This window comes from Eschrichtius robustus, chromosome 3 (genome assembly GCF_028021215.1).
Source record: "Eschrichtius robustus isolate mEscRob2 chromosome 3, mEscRob2.pri, whole genome shotgun sequence".
Lineage (NCBI taxonomy): Eukaryota > Metazoa > Chordata > Mammalia > Artiodactyla > Eschrichtiidae > Eschrichtius > Eschrichtius robustus.
In genome coordinates, this window is record NC_090826.1 from 115,946,636 (window position 1) to 115,970,451 (window position 23,816).

Sequence of the window (23,816 nt, forward strand, 5' to 3'; positions counted from 1 at the left end):
GCTTTCAGCTTTTGAATATTGAGTATGACATTAGCTGTGGGATGGTAATATATGCCTTTATTGTATTGAAGTAGTTTTCTTCCATACCCAATTTGTTGAGAGTTCATGGAGAGTGTTTAATTTTATCAAATGCTTTTCTGCATCAATTGAGATGATGATATGATTTTTGTCCTTTTTTCTGTTAATGCAGGTCATCACATTTATCGATTTTCATATGGTAAAACTTCCTTGCATTCTTGGCATAAATCCCACTTAGTCATGGTGTATGATACTTTCAATGTGCTATTGTATTCTGTTTACTATATTATTGAGGATTTTTGCATCAATATTTATCAGAGATATCGATGTGTTGTTTTCTTTTCTGGTAGTGTCTCTGTCTGGCTTTTGTATCAGGGTAATACTGGCCTCCAAATTCCTAAAGAATTTGGAAGTATTGTCTCCTCTTCAATTCTTTGGAAATGGATTGTTGTTAATTCTTTTACTGTCTGGTGGATTTCACTAGTAAAAGCTTCTGGCCCTGGGCTTTCTTTGTTAAGAGATTTTTATTTTTGATTCAATCTCCTTATCTGTCATTGATCTGTTCAGATTTTCTAATTTTTCATGATTCAGTCTGGGATGGTTATATACTTCTAGGAATTTATCCTTTCACCTATGTTATCCAACTCGTTGGTGTACAATTGTTTACATTAGTCTCATAATCCTTTTTATTTCTGTGACATTGGTTGTAATGTCCCTTTTTCATTAATAGTTTTATTTATTTGTGTATTCTCTCATTTTTTCTTAGGCTAGCTAAAGTTTTGTAGATTTTATCTTTTCAGAAATATAACTTATTTTCATTAATTTTGTCTATTTTTTCTAATATCTATTTTATTGATCTTAATCATTTTTTCCCCCTTCTGTTAGCTTTGGATTTTGGATAGTTTATTCTTCTTTTTCTAGTTCCTTGAGGTGTAAAGTTAGATTGTTGATTTGAGAGGTTTCTTATTTCTAAATGGTAAGGGTTTACAGATATAAATTTTTCTCTTAGAACTGCTTTCATTGCATCCAGTGAAATGATATTTTGTGCTTTCATTTCATTTCCCTAAATATTTTATAATTTTTCCGGTGATTTCTTTTCTGACTGATTGCTTGTTTGAAAGCATGCTCTTTAATTCTATGTAGTCATGGATCTTCCAGTTTTCTTTCTGCTACTGAATTCTAGTTTTATTCCCTTTTGATTGGAAACTATACTTTATATGACTTCAAACTTTTAAAGTTTATTAATACTTATTTTGTGGTCTAATTTATGGTATATTCTGGACAGTGTTCTATGTATACTTGAGAAAAATGTTTATTCTGCTGTTGTTGGGAGGAGTATTCTGTGTATATTTCTTAGGTCTAATTTGTCTATAGTGTTGTTCAAGATCTCTATTTCCTTAATGATCTTCTGTCTGGTGGTGTAATTAATTATTGAAAGTGGGGTATTAAAATCTGGTACTATTATTGTAGAGCAGTCTATTGCTTTCTTCCATTCTGTCAATGTTTGCTCCCTATGTTTAAGAATTCTGATGTTTGGAGCATACATTTTATAATTGTTACATCTTCTTGGTGAATTGACCCATTTATCACTATACAATGTCTTTCTTTATCTCTTGTAACAGTTTTTTTCTTAAACTTTATCTTTTCTGATATTAATATAGCTCTTCTATTTTTTGCTTATTATTGCATGGAATATCTTTTTCCATCCTTTCAATTTTGACCTATGCATGCCCTCAGATCTAAATTGGATCTCTTGTAGACTGCATAGTTGAATCCTCATTTATAAAAATTCATTCTGCCAATAATGCCTTTTAATTATTTAAAGAATTTAATTTAATCCATTAGTTTAATCTATTTATATTTAAAGTAATCACTTATAAAGAAGGACTTAAAATTGTCATTTTGTTATTTGCTTTCTGTATGTCTTAACATTTCTTTGAACCTCATTTAGTACTCCCTTGTCACTTTCCTTTGTGTTTAGATGATTTTTCATAGTGACATATTCTGATTCTTTTCTCATTTCCTTTTGTGTATATTCAATAGTTATTTTCTTTATAGTCATCATGTGGATTACATAAAACAACCCCAAAGTTATAACAATATATTTTTAACTGATAACACCTTAACTTCAATCACATACAAAATCTCTGCACTTTTAGAGCTCCACCTCACTCATATATTTATGTAATTGATGTCACAAATTACATCTTTATATACTGTGTACATATTAATACAGATTTGTAATTTATATGCTTCTATCTTTTAAATCCTAAAAATAATAAAATATAGAATTATAGACTTAAATTGTTATAACACAAGTTTTTATATTTGTCCATATAGTTACCTTCAACAGAGAACTTTATATTTTTGTATGGGTTTGAGTAACTGTGTAGCACCCTATGTTTCAATTTGAAGAACTCCCTTTTGCATTTTTTTGTAAGGCAGGTCTAGTGGTAATGAATTCCTTCAGCTTACATTTATCTGGATATGCCTTAATTTCTCCATCATTTATGAAGGACCAACTTGTAAGACATAGTATTCTTGAGTGACAGATTTTTCCTTCAGCACTTTAAATATATCATCTCACTACCATCTGGCCTTCAAGGCTTGTGCTGAGAAATTTGCTGATAATTTTAGTTAAGCTCTCTGTAAGTGATAAGTTGCTTTTTGCTTGCTGCTATCAAGATTCTCTTTGTCGTTGACTTTTTTATTATATGTTTCAGTTGTACAGATTGTAATTCAAAATTTATATCCACCACAAAGTAATCACAGCCACAGATCTACTTACCGTCATCACAATACAGCTGACTCTCAATTTTACCCACCCCACAATCCATTTTCCCTCTGGTAACCACTAAACTCTTCTCCTTATTTATATGTTTGTTTTTGTTTTTTTTTGTTTAGATTTCACATATGAGTGAAATCATACAATATTTCTCTTTTTCAGTCTGATGTAATTCACTTAGAATAATACCTTCAAGATTCATCCTTGTTGTCACAAATGGCAGGATTCTATTCTTTTTATGGCTGAGTAGAATTCCACTGTGTATATATAACACATCTTTTTATTTTTATCCATACATCATTAGAAACCTAAATTGTTTCATATCTTGGCTTTTGTAAATAATGCTGCAGTGAACATAGGATTGCATATATCTTTTCAAATTAGCTTTCTGATTGTCCTTTGGATTATACCAAGAAGTGGAATACCTGGGTCATGTGGTTGCTCTGTTCTTATATTTTGAGGAATTTTCACAGTGTTTTCCAGAGTATATGCACCATTTACAGACTCAACAACAGTGTATTAGGATTCTCTTTTCTCCCCACACTCTCCAATATTATTTAACTCATCTTTTTGATAATAGTTATTCTAACAAATAACTGTCAAGTGATAAGTTATTGTGGTTTTGATTTGCATTTCTCTTATAATTAGTGATGTGGAACATCTTTTCACATTCCTGATGGCCCTCTGTATGTCTTCTTTTGAAAAATGTCCATCCAGATTCTTTGCCTGTTCTTTAATCAAGTTGTTTGCTTTTTGGTTGTTGAGCTGTATGAGTTCATTAAATATTTGGGATATTAACTGCTTATTGGTTATATGATTTATAAATATCTTCTCCCACTCAGTATGTGGCCTTTTTGTTGTGATGATGATTTCTTTCACTGTGCAGAAACATTTTAGTGTTGTGTAGTCCCATTTGTTTATTTTTGCTTTTATTTCCCTTGCCTTTCCAGTCAGATGCATAAAAACATTGCTAAGACCAATGTCAATGAGGTTACTTCCTATGTTTTCTTCTAGGATTTTTATGGTTTCAGGTCTTACACTTAAGTCTTTAATCCATATTGAGTTGGTTTTCATATATAGTGTGAGAAAATAGTCCAGTTTGATTCTTTTGCATGTAGCTGTCCAGTTTTCCCAACATCACTTGTTAAAGAGGCTATCTTTTCACCATTGTACATTCTTGTCTCCTTTGTCACAGATTAAATGACCATATAAGTGTGGATTTATTTCTTGGCTCTCTATTCTGTTTCGTTGATCTATGTGTCTCTGTTTGTGCCAGTACCATACTGTTTTGATTAGTGTAGCTTTGCAGTATAACCTGAAGTCAGGGCACATAATACCTCCAGGTCCCCCTGGATATTTTAACTCTCAGATTTGTCCACCCTGAGTGTCCAGCAATTGCTCAATTATAGTTCAGGCTTTTCTACCCAAGTACTGGTTCTTATAACAGTTGCCACCCCTGGGAGCCTTACTTGCCATGCAGCAAGTTGTGACTCCCTGTATTTTGTATTTCTGTCTCTCCAGTCTTGGGGGCAATAGTGTGCTCTGTATCCTCATCTCTTAGGGATCCTAGAAGAGTTGTTGATTTTCAGTCTGTTCAGCCTTTCACTTGTTGTTAGGATGGAGTGGTGACTTTCAAGCTCCTTACATGCAGAAGCAGAAGCATAAAATCCCAATTACTTTATTCTCATTTGAATAGTGAATTCCCATCCAAGCTTGGGTTATGGTTAGGACATCATCAGAGTAAGAAATTGATTGGTTGCTATTTGCTGGGATAGAAATACATTCAAAAGTTATGCATATGATTTAAACATTATTTCTATCTACTTTTGTTAGTTAGAACAAGGTTTTTAACTCCATTAAACCATCTACATGTTGCTATGAACTCAAGTAACTTCTTATATGACCAAAACTTTATAACTCCATTATATTTGTCTTCTAGGATAGCCCCTTAATTTTATATCTATTACGTTCCTACACTCTCTTTGAGAAGCTTTATTTACAAATTCAATTGTAGAACTGATGAGAGATAGCCTTGCTTTGTAAAGAAAACTGAAGAATTTTAGCTGGCAAACCAGAGTCCAGGAAAGAAACAGATATTGGGGAAGACTCCATACATTGAGATAGAATGAAAAATTAGTTGGTTACTAGAAGCATGCATGTTACACAGATTTTTCATAGTTTATTGAATGAATAGTTGTAGCAGATATCAACTCTTTCTGACAAAAATCCCTTCCAAGACATTTGATATCTTTGTATCCAAGTACTCTAACAAGCTCAGCTGCCCTGGGGATGGAAGCAGGAGAAAACAGGAACATATCTCATTGCTCCAGAAATGTCAAGCAAAGAACTACCTAGTACAAGAGAAGCTTAAATATGGTTTCCTAAAAGGAGGGCTCTGTAAGAAGAGTTAGCCTAGGATACATGTATATCTGTACCTGTAATTGTTGTCCTATATCTTCTATTTATACTTTCATAAGCATCTTTCCTTATAAGAGATAGTTATTATTTTCTCAAAATATGTAAAAATGTATGTGGGTCTTCTGTTGCAGAAACAATGAATAGGAAGGCCGCAATCTCTGAAATTAAGGATAATATACAAAACATAAATATAGTGTGGAATGGAAAATGACACAATATCATATCATTAAGGATAATATACAAAACATAAATATAGTGTGGAAGGAGATGAATTTTGTTTCCCTGGTTCAACTGAGAACAACAGACCAGAGGTCAAAGCTGATACCTGAAATTTTATAATTTCACTGAGGTAGAAAATGGATAGACAGCTTACTTTAGATAGGTTAGCTTTTCAGAAATGCAAATAATTTGGTTTAGACTTTGGGAAACTAGATTCCTGTTTTACACATACATCATACACCAGGAAGCATAAGAATTTAAACAATTCTATAGTACTCATGTTTTGAGTGGGATTTTTAAAAAATTTTTTGGCCATGCAGCATAGCATGTGGGATCTTAGTTCCCTGACCAGGGATTGAACCCATGTACCCTGCACAGAGTCTTAACCACTGGACCACTAGGGAAGTCCCAGTGGGAGAGTTTTTTTAAATAAATTAAGAAAATCACATTCATATAAGCTTTAAAGGATATTAAACCTTTGTTAAATGAGAAAAGATTTGTAGAAATTAGCATGACAAGGAAGTGATGTCACCTAGTGTTCAAAAGTGAGGGCATGGAGTAAATCAGACCTGGTTTGATTCTTGGCTTTTGCTCACTAGTCACATGATATTGACAAAATAGTTTAAAAGGATCTCTGTAAAATAGGGGAACTCTCTACTTCATAGAGATTATTTGAGAGTTAAATGAGATAATGCATATACATTACTTATTACAGTTCTGGAACATTTTGAGAAGTCAATCTATGGTAGACAGTATTATTCTTAGCAAAATAAAGAAATTGAGAGACTCTACAAAGAGGAAATATCACATGTAAATACTCAAAAGTGTGAAACAGCCTAATGAGCTCTGTACAAATTAAATTTTGGTAGGTAGAGAAGTGTGCAGAAAAATGAGGCTAGAGAGGAATAAATGGAGCCAACATACCCAGATCTCCACTTCTCTGAGATTCTGGAGAGAAAGAAGGTATACAGAGGTGGTGCATTCATTGGCTGAGTCCTTGGTTGTATGGATGTGGGTGAGGCAACATGAGACTTACAAGAAAGCAGCTGCTATGGGGTTTGAAACATAATATCAGTACAAGGGATACTCATTTTGGCAACACATATACTAAAATTGAATGATAAAAGGATTAGCATGGCTGCTATGCAAGAATGGCATGCAAATTTATGACGTGTTTCATATTTTTTCATCAGAAACCTTACAGGCCAAGAGAGTGGGATGATATATTCAAATTGCTGAAAAAAAAACATTGCAAACCAAAAATACTCTATCTGGAAAAGTTACACTTCAAAAATGAAGGAGAAGACTCAGAAGCTCAAGATGGTGGAGTAGAAGAACATGCAGTTACCTCGTCTTATGAGAACACTGGAATCACAACTAACTGCTGAACAACCACCAAAAAAAAAAAAAAAAAAAAAAAAACCCTGGAACTTACCAAAAGAGATACCCTACATCCAAAATCAAAGAAACCATATCGAGACTGTAGGAAAGGCACAATCACAATAAAATCAAATACCATAGATGCCAGATGCATGACCCACACATTGGAAAACAATTATACCACTGACGTTCTCCCACTGGAGTGAAAGTTCTAAGCCCCACATCAGTCTTCCCAGCCTGGGGGTCCAGAAATGGGACTAGGAATTCCCAGGGAATCTGACTTTGAAGGCCAGCAGGATTTGATCTCAGGAATTACATAGGACTGAGGGAAAGAGAGATTCCACTCTTGGAGGGTGTGCACAAGGACCTGTGTACACCAGGACACAGGGGAAAAAAGCAGTGACTCCCTAAGAGACTGGGCCAGACCTACCTGCTAGTATTGGAGGGTCTCCTGTGGAGATGGGGAATGGCTCAGGCTCACTGTGAGGACAAAGACACGGTAACAACAATTCTGGATGGTACTCATTGGCTGGAGCCCTCTTAATGGCTACCATTAACACAACCAACAGCCTATAGGCTCCAGTGCTGGGAAGCCTCAGGCCAAACAACAAACAGAGCAGTAACACAGCCCCACCCAACAGCAGACAAGTGGCGTAAAATCTTACTAAGCATGGCCCTGCCCAGCAAAGGGACAAGACCCAGCTCCACCCACCACTAGTCCCTCCCATCAGGAAGCCTGCGCAAGCCTCTTAGCTAACCTCATCCACCAGAGGGCAGACAGCAGAAGCAAGAAGAACTACAGTCCTGCAGCTTGCAGAATGAAAACCACAGTCAGAGAAAGACAAAATGAAGTGGCAGAGGAATATGTCACAGATGAAGGAACAAGATAAAATCCCAGAAGAACAACTAAGTGAAGTGGAGATAAGCAATCTTCTGGAAAAAGAATTCAGAATAATGATAGTGAAGATGAGCCAAGATCTTGGAACAACAGAGCACAAGCACAGGAGAACAGCCCCAGAAGAGGAATAATCAGATGCTTCTCTCCCAATGGAAGTTCTCCTATCCCACCTACCTTGCACTGCAGATCAGAAACACAGTTAAGAAACAGATCTTGAGTCCTCTACTTCCACAACTAGGGAGCACACTATGCCCCTCACGGGGCAGTGACAACCACAGAGCAAAGGGGAGGCCCTGCTCAATATCCATCTCACCCAGCAGGGGGCAGACACCAGAAGCAAAAGGAGCTATGATCCTGTAGCCAGCAGAAAGGAGACCACAAACACAATGAGTTAGACAAAATGAGACAACAGAGAAATCTGTGGCAGAAAAAGGAGCAAGATAAAAACCTACAAAAACAACTAAAAGAGGGGGAAGTAGGCAATCTACCTGAAAAATAATTCAGAATAATGATAATAAAGATGATCAAAGATCTAGGAAAAAGATGGAGGCACGGATTGAGAAGATGCAAGAAATGTTTAACAAAGACCTGAAAGAACTAAAGAACAAACAAACAGAGGTGAACAATACAGTAACTGAAATGAAAAATACCCTAGAAAGAATCAATAGCAGAATAACTGAGGGAGAAGAATGGATACGTGACCTGGAAGACAGAATGGTAGAAATCACTGCCACTGAACAGAATAAAGAAAAAGAACGAAAAGAAATGAGGACAGTCTCAGAGACCTCTGGGACAAAAATTAAATGCCCCAATATTTGAATTATAGGGGCCCAAGAAGAAGAGAAAAAGAAAGAGTCTGAGAAAATATTTGAAGAGATTATAGTCAAAAACTTCCCTAACATGGGAAAGGAAATAGCCACCCAAGTCCAGGAAGGGCAGAAAGTCCCAGGCAGAATAAACCCAAGGAGGAACACGCCGAGACACATAGTAATCAAACTGACAAAAATTAAAGACAAAGTAGTACAAGCAACAAGGGAAAAGCAACAAATAACATGCAAGGGAACTCCCATAAGGTTATCAGCTGATTTCTCAGCAGAAAATCTGCAAGCCAGAAGGGAGTAGCACAATATATTTAAAGTGATGAAAGGGAAAAACCTACAACCAAGAATACTCTACCCAGTGAGGCTCTCATTGAGTTTTGACAAAAAAATCAAAAGCTTTACAAACAAGCAAAAGCTAAGAGAATTCAGCACCACTAGACCAGCTTTGCAGCAAATGCTGAAGGACCTTCTCTAAGCAGAAAAGTAAAGGCCACAACTAGAAACAAAATTACAAATGGAAAAGCTCACTGGTAAGGGCAAACAGACAGTAAAGGTAGGAAATTATCCACAGACAAATATGATATCAAAACTAACAATTGTGAGAAGGGGAGATCACAAATGCAGGATATTGGAATTGCATTTGAAATTAAAAGACCAGCAACTTAAAACTATCTTGTTTATATAGAGACTGCTAAATCAAAATCTCATGGTAACCATAAAATGAAAATCTACAATAGATACACACACAAAAAAAGAAAAAGGAATTGAAACACAGCACTAAAGTCAGTCATCAAATCACAAAAGGAGATAACAAAAGTGTGAGGGAAGAATAAACACCTACAAAAATAAATCCAAAACAAGTAACAAAATGGCAATAAGAACAGGCATATAGATAATTACCTTAAATGTAAATGGATTAAATGCTTCAACCAAAAGTCATAGACTGGCTGAATGAATACAAAAACAAGACCCATATATGCTGTGTACAAGAGACCCAATTCAGATCTCTGGACACATACATACTGAAAGTGAGAAGAAGAAAAAAGATATTCCATGCAAATGGAAATCCAAAGAAAGCTGGAGTAGCAATACTCATATCAGACAAAATAGACTTTAAAATAAAGACTGTTACAAGAAACAACAAAGGACAGTACATAATGATGAAGGGACCAATCCAAGAAGATATAACTATTGTAAATATATATACACCCAACATAGGAGCACCTCAATATATAAGGGAAATACTGACAGCCATAAAGGGAGAAATTGGCAGTAACACAATAATAGTGGGGGATTTTAACACCCCATTTTCATCAAAGGATGGATCATCCAGAGAGAAGATCAATAAAGAAACACAGGCCTTAAATGACACATTAGACCAGATGGACTTAACTGATATTTATGGAGCATTCCATTCCAAAGCAGCAGAATACATATTCTTCTCATGTGCACATTGAACATTCTCCAGGATTGACCACATGCTGAGCCACAAAGCAAGCCTTGGTAAATTTAAGAAAATTGAAATCATATCAAGCATCTTTTCTGACCACAACACTATGAGATTAGAAATCAATTACAGGTAAAAAAAAAAAAAAAAAAACTCGTGGAGGTTAAACAATATGCTACTAAACAACAAATGGATCACTGAAGAAATCAATGGGGAAATCAAAAAATACTTTGAGACAAATGGTAATTAAAGCACAACCATCCAAATCTATGGGATGCTGCAAATGCAGTTCTAAGAGGGAAGTTTATAGTAATACAATCTTACCTCAGGAAACAAGAAAAATCTCAAATAAACAACCTAAACTTACACCTAAAGCAACTAGAGAGAGAAGAACAAACAAAACCTAAAGTTAGCAGAAGGAAAGAAATCATAAAGATCAGAGCAGAAATAAGTGAAATAGAAATGAAGAAAAAATAGAAGCGATCAATGAAATTAAAAGATTGTTCTTGGAAAAGATAAATAAAATTGATAGACATTTAGCCAGACTCACCGGGAAAAAAAGGGAGAGAGCTCAAATCAATAAAATCAGAAATGAAAAAGGAGAAATTACAACAAGAGCACAGAAATACAAAGGATCAAGTATCATAAGAGACTAATACAAGCAACTATATGTCAATAAATTGGACAACCTGGAAGAAATGGACAAATTCTTAGAAAGGTACAATCTCCCAAGACAAAACCAGGAAGAAATAGAAAACATGAACAGGCCAATCACAAGTACTGAATTTGAAAGGGTGATTAAAAAACTCCCAACAAACAAGTGTCCTGGACCAGAAGGCTTCACAGGGGAATTCTACCAAACATTTAGAGAAGAGTTAACACCTGTCCTTGTGAAACTAATCCAAAAAGTTACAGGAAGGAATATTCCCAAACTTATTCTATGAGACCACCATCCTGATACCAAAACCAGACAAAGATACCACAAACAAAAAAGAAAATTACAAGCGAATATCACTGATGAACACAGATGCAAAAATCCTCAACAAAATACTAGCAATCTAAATCCAACAATACATTAAAAGTATCATACACCATGATCAAGTGGGATTTATCCCAGGGATGCAAGGATTTTTCAATATCCACAAATCAATCAGTGTGATACACCACATTAATAAATTGAAGAATAAAAACCATATGATCATCTCAATAGATGCAGAAAAAGCTTTTGACAAAATTCAACACCCATTTATGATAAAAACTCTCCAGGAAGTTGGCATAGAAGCCCATATATGACAAACCTACAGCTAACATAATACTCAATGGTGAAAAGCTGAAATCATTTCCTCTAAGATCAGGAACAAGACAAGGATGTCCATTCTTACCACTTTTATTCAGCATAGTTTTGGAAGCCCTAGCCACAACAATCAGAGAAGAAAAGGAAATAAAAGAAGTCCACGTTGGAAAAGAATAAGTAAAACTGTCATTGTTTACAGACTACATGATACTATACACAGAGAATCCTATAGATGCTACCAGAAAACTACTAGAGCTCATCAATGAATTCAGTAAAGTATTGTAACAGGATACAAAATTAATATACAAAAATTTGTTGCATTTCTATACACTAACAACAAAAGACCAGAAAGGGAAATTAAACAACTACATTTCCATAGCATCAAAAAGAATAAAATTCCTAGGAATAAACCTACCTAAGGTGACAAGAGACCTATACCCTGAAAACTATAAGATGCTGATGAAAGAAATTGAAGATGACACAGAAGGAAAAATATACCATGTTCTTGGATTGAAAGAATCAGTATTGTGAAAATGACTATACTATCCAAGGCAATCTACAGATTCAGTGCAGTCCCTATCAAATTACCAATGACATTTTTCACAGAACTAGAACAAAAAATCTTAAAATTTGTATGGAGACACAAAAGCAATGATAAAGAAAAATGGAGCTGGAGGAATCAGGCTCCCTGACTTCAGACTACAAAGCTACAGTCATCAAAACAGTATGGCACTGACACAGAAACAGAAATTTAGAGAAATGGAACAAAATAGAAAGCCCAGAAATGAACCCACACACCTATGGTCAATTGATCTGTGACAAAGGAGGCAAGACCATACAACGGAGGAAAGAGAGTCACTTCAATAAATGTTGTTAGGAAAACTGGACAGCTACATATAAAAAAATAAAATTAGAACACTCTTTAAAGCCACACACGGTATGCTAACATATATATATGGAATCTTAAAAAAAAAGGTTCTGATGAACCTAGGGGCAAGACAGGAATAAAGATGCAGACGTAGAGAATGGACTTGAGGACACAGTGAGAGGGAAGGGTAAGCTGGGACAAAGTGAGACAGTAGGAATGACATATATACACTACCAAATGTAAAATAGATAGCTAATGGGAAGCAGCTGTATCACACAGGGAGATCAGCTCAGTGCTTTGTGACCACCTAGAGTGGTGGGATAGGGAGGGTGGGAGGGAAGTGCAAGAGGGAGGGGATATGGGGATATATGTATACATATAGCTGATTCACTTTTTTATACAGCAGAAACTAACACAACATGGTAAAGCAATTATACTCCAATAAAGATGTTTAAACACACATAAAAATAAATAAATAAATAAATAAAAATTGGCATTCAAAAAAAACACAGATGTTTAAACACACACACACACACACACACACACACACACACACACAGACAAATAAGCAAATAAGCTCAAAATGGATTAAAGACCTAAATGTAAGACCAGATACTATAAAACTCTTAGAGGAAAACATAGGCAGAACACTCTATGACATAAATCGCATCAATATCTTTTTCAATCCACCTCCCAGAGTAATGGAAATAAAAACAAAAATAAACAAATAGGACCTAATTAAACTCAAAAGCTTTTGCACAGCAACAGAAACCATAAACAAAACAAAAAGACAACCCACAGAATGGGAGAAAATATTTGCAAATGATGAGACTGACAAAGGATTAGTCTCTAAAATTTACGAACAGCTCAAGCAACTCAATACCATAAAGACAAACAACCCCATCAAAAAATGGGCAGAAGACCTAAATAGATGTTTCTCCAAAGAAGACATACAGATGGCCAAGAGGCACATGAAAAGATGTTCAACACTGCTTATTATTAGAGAAATGGAAATCAAAACTCTACAGTGAGGTATCACTTCACACCAGTCAGAATGGCCATCATCAAAAAATCTACAAACAATAAATGCTGAAGAGGGTGTGGAGAATGCACTGTTGGTGGGAATGTAAATTGGTAAAGCCACTATGGAGAACAGTATGGAGGTTCCTTAAAAAACTAAAAATAGAGCTACCATATGATCCAGCAATCCCACTCTTGGGCATATATCTGGAGAAAAACTTGGTTTGAAAGTAAACATGCACTCCAATATTCATTGCAGCACTGTTTTCAATAGCCAAGAAATGGAAGCAACCTAAATGTCCATCAAAAGATGAATAAAGATGTGGTATATATATACAATGGAATATTATTCAGCCATAATAAAATGAAATATTGTCTTTTGCAGCAACATGGATGGACCTGGAGATTACCATACTAAGTGAAGTAGGTCAGACAGAGAAAGACAAATATCATATGATATCACTTATATGCAGAATATTTTTAAAATGATACAAATGAACTTATCTACAAAACAGAAACAGACTCACAGACTTAGAGAATGAACTTATGGTTACCAGGGTGGAAGGGGGGAGGGGAGGGAGAGACTGGGAGTTTGGGACTGACATGTACACACTGCTCTATTTAAAATAAATAACCAACAAGGACTTACTGTAAAACACAATGAGATTAAAAAAAAATTTAAACACATTATTAAAAAAATGAAGGAGAAATACTTTCCAGACAAACAAAAGCTAAAGGAATTTGTCAACACTAGACCTGCCTTACAAGAAAGATTGAAGGAGTTCTTCAAGCTATATTTAAAGGATGCTAATTAGTGACATGAAAATACACAACACACTGGAAAAAATAAATATTTAGTCAAAAGTAGGCTACTCAAATACTGTAATATGGTGGTATCTTAACTGTAATATGGTGTCTTATAGTTTAAACGTTAAAAGACAAGAGTAGTAAAAAATAACTATAGCTACTATATTAACAAATATACAACATAAAAAGAGGTAAATAGATGAATGGATAAAGAAGATGTGATATATATATACATATATATATATATATATATATATATATATATATATATATATATATATATATATATATATATATGATGATTGAATATTACCCAGCCATAAAAACGAATGAAATCTTGCCATTTGCAGAAACATAAATGGAACTATAAGGCATTATGCTAAGTGAAATAAGGCAGACAGAGAAAGACAAACACTGGATGATCTCACTTATATATGAAATCTAAAAAAATTAAACTCATAGAAACAGAGAATAAGCTGGTGATTGCCAGGGACTGAGGTGGTGGGGGAAATGGGAAAATATTGGCTAAAGGGTACAAACTTCCACATATATGATGAATAAGTTCTAGGGTTCTAATGCACAGTATTGTGATAATAGTTAAAATAATGTATCATATATTTGAAAGTTAAGAGAGTAGATCTCAAATGTTCTCATCACAAGAAAATAATGACAATTATGTGACATGATGGAGGTATTACCTAAGGATATGCAATCATTTTGCAACATATACGTGTATCAAATCAACACATCGCACATCTTAAATTTCTACAATGTTATGTGTCAATCACATCTCAGTAAAGTTGGAATAGAAAAATACAGGTACTGCACACAATGCTGAGGAACATCAGATAATTCTAAAATAGAGATATATGTATTTACCACCTTTGCCATCCAGGTTGACCACAGAAAGATTGAGCCTCAGAAGGAAGGGTCAAGCACTAGTGTAGGGACTATTATATAACCCACTCTAACAAAGCCTAAAACCCATCTCTGACATGAGTCAGAGTCTGAGTCACACCAGTTCATTAGGCTAGGGGAACATCTTGGGATTTACACAGATCTGCCTTGACAAAGCCTAAAACCAAGCCATGACATGAGTCAGAGAAAAGTCAAGCTCTGACCAAAAAAAAAGGCACTTGGGAAATATCTTGGCCAATCTACCAGAAAGTCATAACAATTCCCTAAATGCACCTAATTACAGAGTTTCAAAATTATGAAACAAGAACCAATAGCAAAATCAAATCAACAATCATAGTTAGATATTTAAAATCTCTGATTCAATAATTGATAGACAAGAAGAAAAATATCAGAAAAAAACCCAGAAAAATTTAATACCACATGTAACTAATATGACCTAATTTCTATAAAATATGATCTAATTTAATACCATTAAAACAACTGGAGTCTACATGTTCTCTTCAAGTGTGCCAAAGTAAAATAAAATGCAGGGACTTACAGTGTCTCAGTAAAATTCATGTCTGAAATCTTAGAGTATATTTCATGACCACACAGGGCTAAATCAGAAATCAGCAATAAGATATCTAGAAAATTCTCAAATATCTCAAAATTATATAATACATTTTAAAATAAGCCATTAGTTAATACATGCCAAGGGTTACTAGGGACAGTAAAATGCATCCCACAAAACCTAGGGGAACAAAGCAAAAGTAATACTTAGAAGAAACGTATTTTTACTTTAAGTGTTTATATTAAAAAAGAAAAAGTAGTAACGTAAATGATATAAATTTACATCTTGCAACACTAGAAAAAAAAAAAAAGAGAGCGAAGAAAGCAACAGTATAAGGAAGTAAAGCTATAAGCAGAAATCAATACACAAATTTATTTTGTGTATTGTGAAAACAAGTAAACAGACAAAACAAACAGTAAACAGTAAACAGAAAAACAATAAAACAGACAAAAAACATAAAGAAAATTAATAGAGCCAAATGTTGGTTCTTATAAGAGATTAACTCAAGTGTTTGATAACTTGGTAAATATATAACTTGGCCAGCTCAGGCTCACACACTAATAGGTTTTGTTCTGGCCCTTAGGCATAAGAGGTAAAGAGTTTTGATTTACTATACCCAACACCCTTTTCCCTTCCATTTTCTTATCTGAAACTACAGATCTTTCATGTGTATCTTTATCCCAAGGTCTAATATGGAATTTTGAGTTGCATGTTATTTCTTGGTGCAATTACTCTTCTGCTTGCTCTGACATGTCTTCTCAGAAGGCTTCTGGTATCTGCTAGAGATACGGCATCGACCTGGTGGGGACTCTACACTGAGGAATTTGAGTGATCTTCTGTAATAATACTTGAGATGATAGGAGGTTTTTCCAGGCATTTTTTCCCATATTAAGAGTTCTCTCGCTTCCCACTTAGCTCATTTCCCATTTAGCTCATCTCATTATAACAATGAATCCTTGCACATTCTAGAAAAACACTGATCCTCTAGAAGTGTTGAGAGCCTTACAAATCACTTTGTATCTCTATGATGGCCCTAACCATCAACCACTTGGCCACTAAGAATCAGAAAAAGGTCACATTTTTTTTCCATTTCTTTGGTCCATCTTTTAAAATTTCAACTGCACAGTATGGATTTAAGAGCATTGTTCAGACTTCCTCTTATTTGGGCCAATAATGTGTGTGCTTTCTGTTGCTGAAACTCAGCCCCTGTTCACTAGTGCCAAATAGAAACACAGAAACAGAGTTTTGGTTGAAGTAGAAAAGAGTAGCTTTTATTTCTTTGTCAGGCAAAGGGGACCACAGTGAGCTAACGCCCTCAAGACTGACCCACCCTGAAGGGGGTAGTAAGGAGTTTTATAGTGTTTAAGGAACAAGGTATGATCAGCTCTTGGAAAATTCTCAGACTGGTTGGCATCAAGGTGAAGTTTCAAGCATCATCAACCTTCCGGTTTCAACTAGTCTAGGGTCTATGTTCTTGTGGTCAGCAGTTTTCATCTGGAGGGGGTCTGCTCCCTGTAGAAACAACTTAGGAATGTGTGTCAGGCCTTTATCTATATCTTTCAGGGAACTGGGAGTTTGGTGATTCTGCTGTGTGGTGGATTTATAGTCTAAGTTGCTACCAGTTGTCCAGCCCAATAGCTATTCTTTATTTCTACATCTTCACATTTCCTGATCATTAATCCTTTTTTTCTTTTATGGTAGAGAGATTTTTTTATTTTTATTTATTTTGTTTTTACATCTTTATTGGAGTATAATTGCTTTACAATGTTGTGTTAGTTTCTGCTGTACAACAAAGTGAATCAGCTATATGTATACATATATCCCCATATCCTCTCTCTCTTGTGCCTCCCTCCCACCCTCCTTATCCCACCCCTCTAGGTGGTCACAAGGCACCTAGCTGATCTCCCTGTGCTATGCAGCAGTTTCCCACTAGCCATCCACTTTACATTTGGTAGCGTGTATATGTCAATGTTTCTCTCTCACTTCGTCCCAGCTTCCCCTTCCCCCACTGCATCCTCAAGTCTGTTCTGTATGTCTGTGTCTTTATTCCTGCCCTGCCACTAGGTCCATCAGTACTATTTTTCTAGATTCCATATATATGCATTAACATACAGTATTTGTTTTTCTCTTTCTGACTTAGTTCACTCTGTATGACAGACTCTAGGTCCATCCACCTCACTACAAATAACTCAATTTTGTTCTTTTTTATGGCTGAGTAATATTCCATTGTACATATGTACCACGTCTTCTTTATCCATTCCTCTGTTGATGAACATTTAGGTTGCTTCTATGTCCTGGTTATTGTAAAGAGAGCTGCAATGAACATTGTGGTACATGACTCTTTTTGAATTATGGTTTTCTCAGGGTATATGCCCAGTAGTGGGATTGCTGGGTCATATAGTAGTTCTATTTTTCATATTTTAAGGAACCTCCATAGTGTTCTCCATAGTGGCTGTATTAATTTACATTCCCACCAACAGTGTAGGAGGGTTCCCTTTTCTCCACACCCTCATCAGCATTTATGTTTCTAGTTTTTTCAATGATGGCCATTCTGAGTGGTGTGAGGTGATACCTCATTGTGGTTTTGATTTGCATCTCTCTAATGATTAGAGATGTTGAGCATCTTTTCCTGTGTTTGTTGACAATCTGTATGTCTTCTTTGGAGAAATGTCTATTTAGGTCTTCAGCCCATTTTTGGATTGGGTTGTTTGTTTTTTTGATATTGAGCTGCATGAGCTGATTGTATATTTTGGAGATTAATCCTTTGTCAGTTGCTTCATTTGCAAATATTTTCTCCCATTCTGAGGGTTGTCTTTTCACCTTGTTTATGGCTTCCTTTGTTGTGGAAAAGCTTTTAAGTTATATTAGGTCCCATTTGGGTTTTTTTGTTGTTTTTATTTCCATTACTCTAGGAGGTGAGTGATCATTAACTCTTGAGTCAACCTTTTACTTCAAAAAGCGGGGACATTGGGGCTTGCATATGGTTTCATTTCTGCTGCAGAAACAACTGAGGAGTTTCTAGTAACAGGAGAAGAAAATGCCCTGACTCATGGTCCTTCCTGTCATGTGTCCTCTGCCTCCTGGTCTGTGGATTGGGACCCTCTGAAGCGCCTAAAGTCCCTCTTTTCCCTTTACATTTAGACAACGCAACACGTCCACATAAGCAGCACTAAAGTCTGTAATGGAAATGCATGAAAACCTACTGGTTATTGTGGTGCTCTTGCCAAATCCTCCTTGGTTTTCCTTGACTTACTCCTGCATATTCAGATTTTATTTTATTTTATTTTTTTTTAATCTAGACTTCAACTCTCTACTCCACAAACCTAGTTTGAATTAACCCAGTCAGTTTTATTCTCCTTTCAGGAGACCTCAAATCATCTACTAAATGTACCAGGTCTTTGGGATCATTTTTCATTTCATGATGTCATCCTTCTTACAGATCAGATAGTGGGCTACCACAATATTATCTACTGATTGGTTTCATTTATTTGACATCTCAGGATTATTTTTCAAATTATTCCCAATGTACTATATGGGAAAAAATGTAGAAAAAGTATTTATTAAGTCCTCAACCCTTCTAGAAGGTCATTGCTCTTCCAGAATTTGAAGGATTCATTGCAGTGATGATATAAGCCCATTACTCACTTGTGATTCTGTGAATAATTCTGAAAGGCAAGTGTAATCATGAAAGTGAATCATAGAAGTAGTGGATCCTTGTCATAGGCAAGAGGATAACTTGAGCAAAATTTATTTCCAAATACTCTAGGAAGAAATTACATGTAAATAATGATTTTATGCCTCTGGTATGTCAACTGTTAATAACTATGTAAATATTTCACGTAGTATTGAAACTAGAGGCAACTTCACAGGCAATTTTTCTCCATCCAGGAAGTACAGTCAAGTACTGGTAGTGATAGATGCTTCTAACCAAGATCTGCCACTGTCACTGTGTGAACAGAAAAGGAGGAATAAGTAACTGGTGACTTTCCTTTCCCCTTTGAGGTAAGAGCCTTGATTAAGGAGCTTTGGTATCTATTGATCCACATCTAAGTCTGCTGGATAAAAAAGTTATAATGTTGTAACTCTTCAGACATTTGTAAAGTAAATAAATAAACAATAATTTATCTCTAATGTTTCGTTGTGACTAGGATGTTTACAGAAGAAAACCATTTGGTTTCTTTGACTAAGGAAATACAAATCGAAGGACATTGATGAGATGAGTCTCAACATTGTTTCACAACCTCTTTATCTCTGGGTATACCCCATGGTGTGAGGTAACCAGCACTAGTCAAGTTATTAAGTGACTCTAACCAGTGACATTTTTCCATGCTATCTTTGAAAAAACTTCATTTTCTTCATTTCAGGATATCATAACATCCTGCACTTCAGTTTCTGAGAGCTTTCCTGATTTATCTTCCTACTTAAACAAAACAATTATTGAGTGCTGCATTTATGAAGAACTCTAAATTTGGACTACTGTGGAAGAATTTTCAGTGAGGTGAGCTTTGTCAGGGTTTTATCAGAGAAGATCTCTGGGTACCTTTTTCAGTAATTAAAATATGTTAAAATCTCAACTATAATCATGATTTTGTCAAATTTTCCTTATAGTTCTCTCAATATCTAATATAAATGTTATATGTATATGTGTATATATAGTGAAAGAAAGAGAAATATGCTACATAATACTATGAATAATAATATGAATGAATATAAATTAATAATAATGTATACTTATTACTATTAGGTAAATACAGAATTTAAACTGTTCCAGGTAAGTTCTTTCTGGAACTTAAACCTTTTATCATTGTGTACTAAAACTCCATTTCTGATGAGTCTTTATCTTAAGGTCTATTTAAAGCTACACAAATACAGATACACTGCTTTCTTTAATGTTTGCATGATAAAACTTTTTGTAACTATATTTAAAAACCTTTAAATGACCTTTAGTCAACAACACATAGTTAGATTTTTGAAAACTTTGTTTTTTAATGGGTTTAACACTCCCAGGACTGGTTAATTAAACTTCATTGCTGGTCATCTCTCTCTCGTGTGTGTGTGTGTGTGTGTGTGTGTGTGTGTGTGTGTGTGTATATATATGAAACACATTAGGTAAAATGCTGTATTTTGGTTAGCTTATAGTACTTTTTGTAATTCTTATTCTATGTTTCCTTCTTTTTCTTTGTCTATTTATACATCTAACTTCTCCTTAAGAATAAGTAACTTGGGTTTCCCTGGTGGCGCAGAGGTTAAGAATCTGCCCACCAATGCAGGGGACACAGTTTCGAGCCCTGGTCCGGGAAGATCCCACATGCCACAGAGCAACTAATTCCGTGCGCCACAACTACTGAGCCTGTGCTCTAGAGCCCAGAGCCCACAAGCCACAACTATTGAAGCCCGTGCGCCTAGAGCCCGTGCTCCGCAACAAGAGAAACCACACACTGTAACGAAGAGTAGCCCCCACTTGCCACAGCTAGAGAAAGCCTGCACAGTAACGAAGACCCAGTGCAGCCAAAAATAAATAAATAAATAAATAAAATTTATTTAAAAAAAAAGAACAAGTAACTTAGTGGACACTCATATAATCATTTCTCCCTACCATCATGTCAACATGTTGACCTACTTCCTGTTTTGTTTCTCTCCAGACAAGACTGCATTTATTTTTAAAACATTAAAATACTTAATATCTTGTTCCATTTTGCTTTTTAGCCTGCAGCATTTTTTACCCCATTTCTTTACTTTCTTGTTTAATACTATTCCCAAAAGAGTGCTTGGTAGGTGTCTTTGTGTTGCAAATCTTCTGGTTAATTGTGTTGGTCATTTTCAGAGGATCATCTATAGACCATCACGTTTAAAGAGCTGTTTTAGCTAAATATAAGATTCCTGTTTCAAAATTATTTTTCCTTCAATTTATGCTAGCAACACCTCTCTGAAACCCTTGAGGTCACCAGGGTTTGGAGTTCAGAACTCGAGTGACTTAAGAAAGACTATTTAAGGCACACACCATATGTAGTGTATTCCATACATGGCTCAGTCAGGTCTAAGTCCTGCCTCTCATCTCAAATGCACTACTATTTCAGGAGGAAGACATATGAACATTCACACTAAAGTGGAATTTTTAAAAGATATTACACAGACTCCTGTCATCTCACATCAGGTAATTTTCTAATAAATTTTGTCCCCAGATTTACACATACAATTTTGGTTTCACGTTTTTGGGAGGTTTCAAAAGTACAGATATGGATTGGTTACAGACACTATACTCCATGCAGTTTTGCTGCCGAGAATCTAATTTTGAACCTTTGTGAGTGATCTACACTTTTTCTCTGGAAGCTGTCAAATTGATCTTGTTTCTGGGTATTTTTCAGTTTCTCTATGGCATGTCTTGGTGTGGATTTTTTCCTTCACTCTCCTATTCAATATTCTATTGGCCTGATCAATCAGAAGATGTTCATGTTATTTTAATTCCAAGAAGTTTATCCCATTATTTCTTCAAATACTTCCTAATTTTCTTTTTAGTTTTCTGCAACTAATAACATGGGGATTTCAACCTGTATTCTGACATGTTTTACATTTTCTTTTCTATTTTCTATTTCTTAATCTCATCCTATCTCCTGTGGGAGAGTTTTCAATCTAATCTTACAAATCAATCTTTTATATTCTAATTGTATTCATTGAACTATATAGCCAAACTCTTATGTTCCAGGAGCCAAATCTCCTGAACTCTGAAGTCTGAAGTCTTAACACTCATATTCTATTTCCTGAGTCAATGTGTTGGGGGAAGGTATTGGAGAAAAAAATGATAGAAGTGTCATTTTTCACAAATAGTGATTCTCATAAGCTGTATTATATCAGAGTTTAGGACACTATATGTAAAATATCCCATGTAAGGGTTTCCAGATGATTGGATTCAGGCTGAGTACCTCTGCATATTGTATAAGTTGGCAGACTTTTAAATTTGAATAGTTTCATGAAGACCATGTACTCCCTAGATCTACTTTTCAAAAAAAAACATCAGAAATATATTTCATGAGAGGGTCTGGAACAGCAAGATATGCTATAAAGTTCTGGAGCTTAAATATGAAAAATGGAAAGTGGGAAAAGTAAGAAAGAGTCAGATTTTTCAAGGCCTTCCTAGCTAGGCTAAGGATAAGGAATTGTTCATAAAGAAAATGGGGAACTATTTAAGGATTTCAAGTGGGGTAGAAATGTAGTTTATAGAGATAACTTTATCTATGAAAATAACTTATTAGAGAGATTAAGTCTGGAAGAAAGAAATTCAAGCCAACTATTAAATAACCCCAGACAATAAATGCTGTGATTCTGCATTAGAGAGCAGGTAAAAGTCCAGCAAGTCATACAGAGTGAAGTAAGTCAGAAAGAACAAAAAACAAATATTGTATATTAACGCATATATGTGGAATCTAAAAAAATGATACTGATGAACCTGTTTGCAGGGCAGGAATAGAGACACACGTAGAGAATGGATGTGTGGACACAGTGGGGGGAAAGGGGGGTGGGAAGAATTGGGAGCTTGGGATTGACATATATACAATACCATGTGTAAAACAGATAACTAATGGGAACCTGTTGTATAGCGCAGGGGCTCAGCTGATGTTCTGTGGTGACCCAGATGGGTGGGATGGGGGTGGGGGGGGGTCCAAGAGGGAGGGGATATATATATACATATAGCTGATTCACTTCTTTTTACAGCAGAAACTAACACAACATTGTAAAGCAACTATACCCCAATTTTAAAAAAGTCCAGCAAAGGGACAGTGATATGGGCACAAAGGACGTGGTCCAAGCCCCAAGGAGAGATGATGCTAATGAGAACGGACTAAAGGAAGAGCAAAGTGGACAAAGGCAGGTACCCAGCATGCAACTGTAGTGCTGTGGCAGAAGGATATTTATATAAGGTGAGAAGCTGCAGCCTATTTTGCACATCAGTCACTTCAGTCACAGTGGGTGTGGGAGGAGTCAGGACCCAACCACAGACCTTCACGGCCAGGATCTAGCCCTAATGAAGGATGGGAGGAGCATCACAGACTTTGACACTATACAGCCCATATTTAAAACACTGTAAAAATGTCCTGTTTCCAGGCATCCTTCTACCATACCCACCCCTGATCCAACTCAACTAGCATCATTAATAAGGAAAAAAAAATTAACTCTTCCTAAAGCATCAGCTCTCAGCACATTTTCCAAATGACACACTTGGTAGTGAAGAGTACCTCTTTGTCACATACACCCAAGGGCAGCACTTTCACATGGCCCGCTCACTCACCTAGACACAACCAGTCTTTTAAATTGTCTGTATAAATGTGTCACATTGTATGTTATTTTTCTCTTGTAGGGTCAACCATAACTTGAGAC

The 23,816-nt window shown here is 35.5% G+C and overlaps 1 pseudogene; it reads left to right on the forward strand.

Moving 5' to 3' along the window:
* The first annotated feature begins 6,527 nt into the window (after nucleotides 1–6,527).
* LOC137763157 (U6 spliceosomal RNA) lies at nucleotides 6,528–6,626 on the forward strand (annotated as a pseudogene).
* The last annotated feature ends 17,190 nt before the right edge of the window (nucleotides 6,627–23,816 follow it).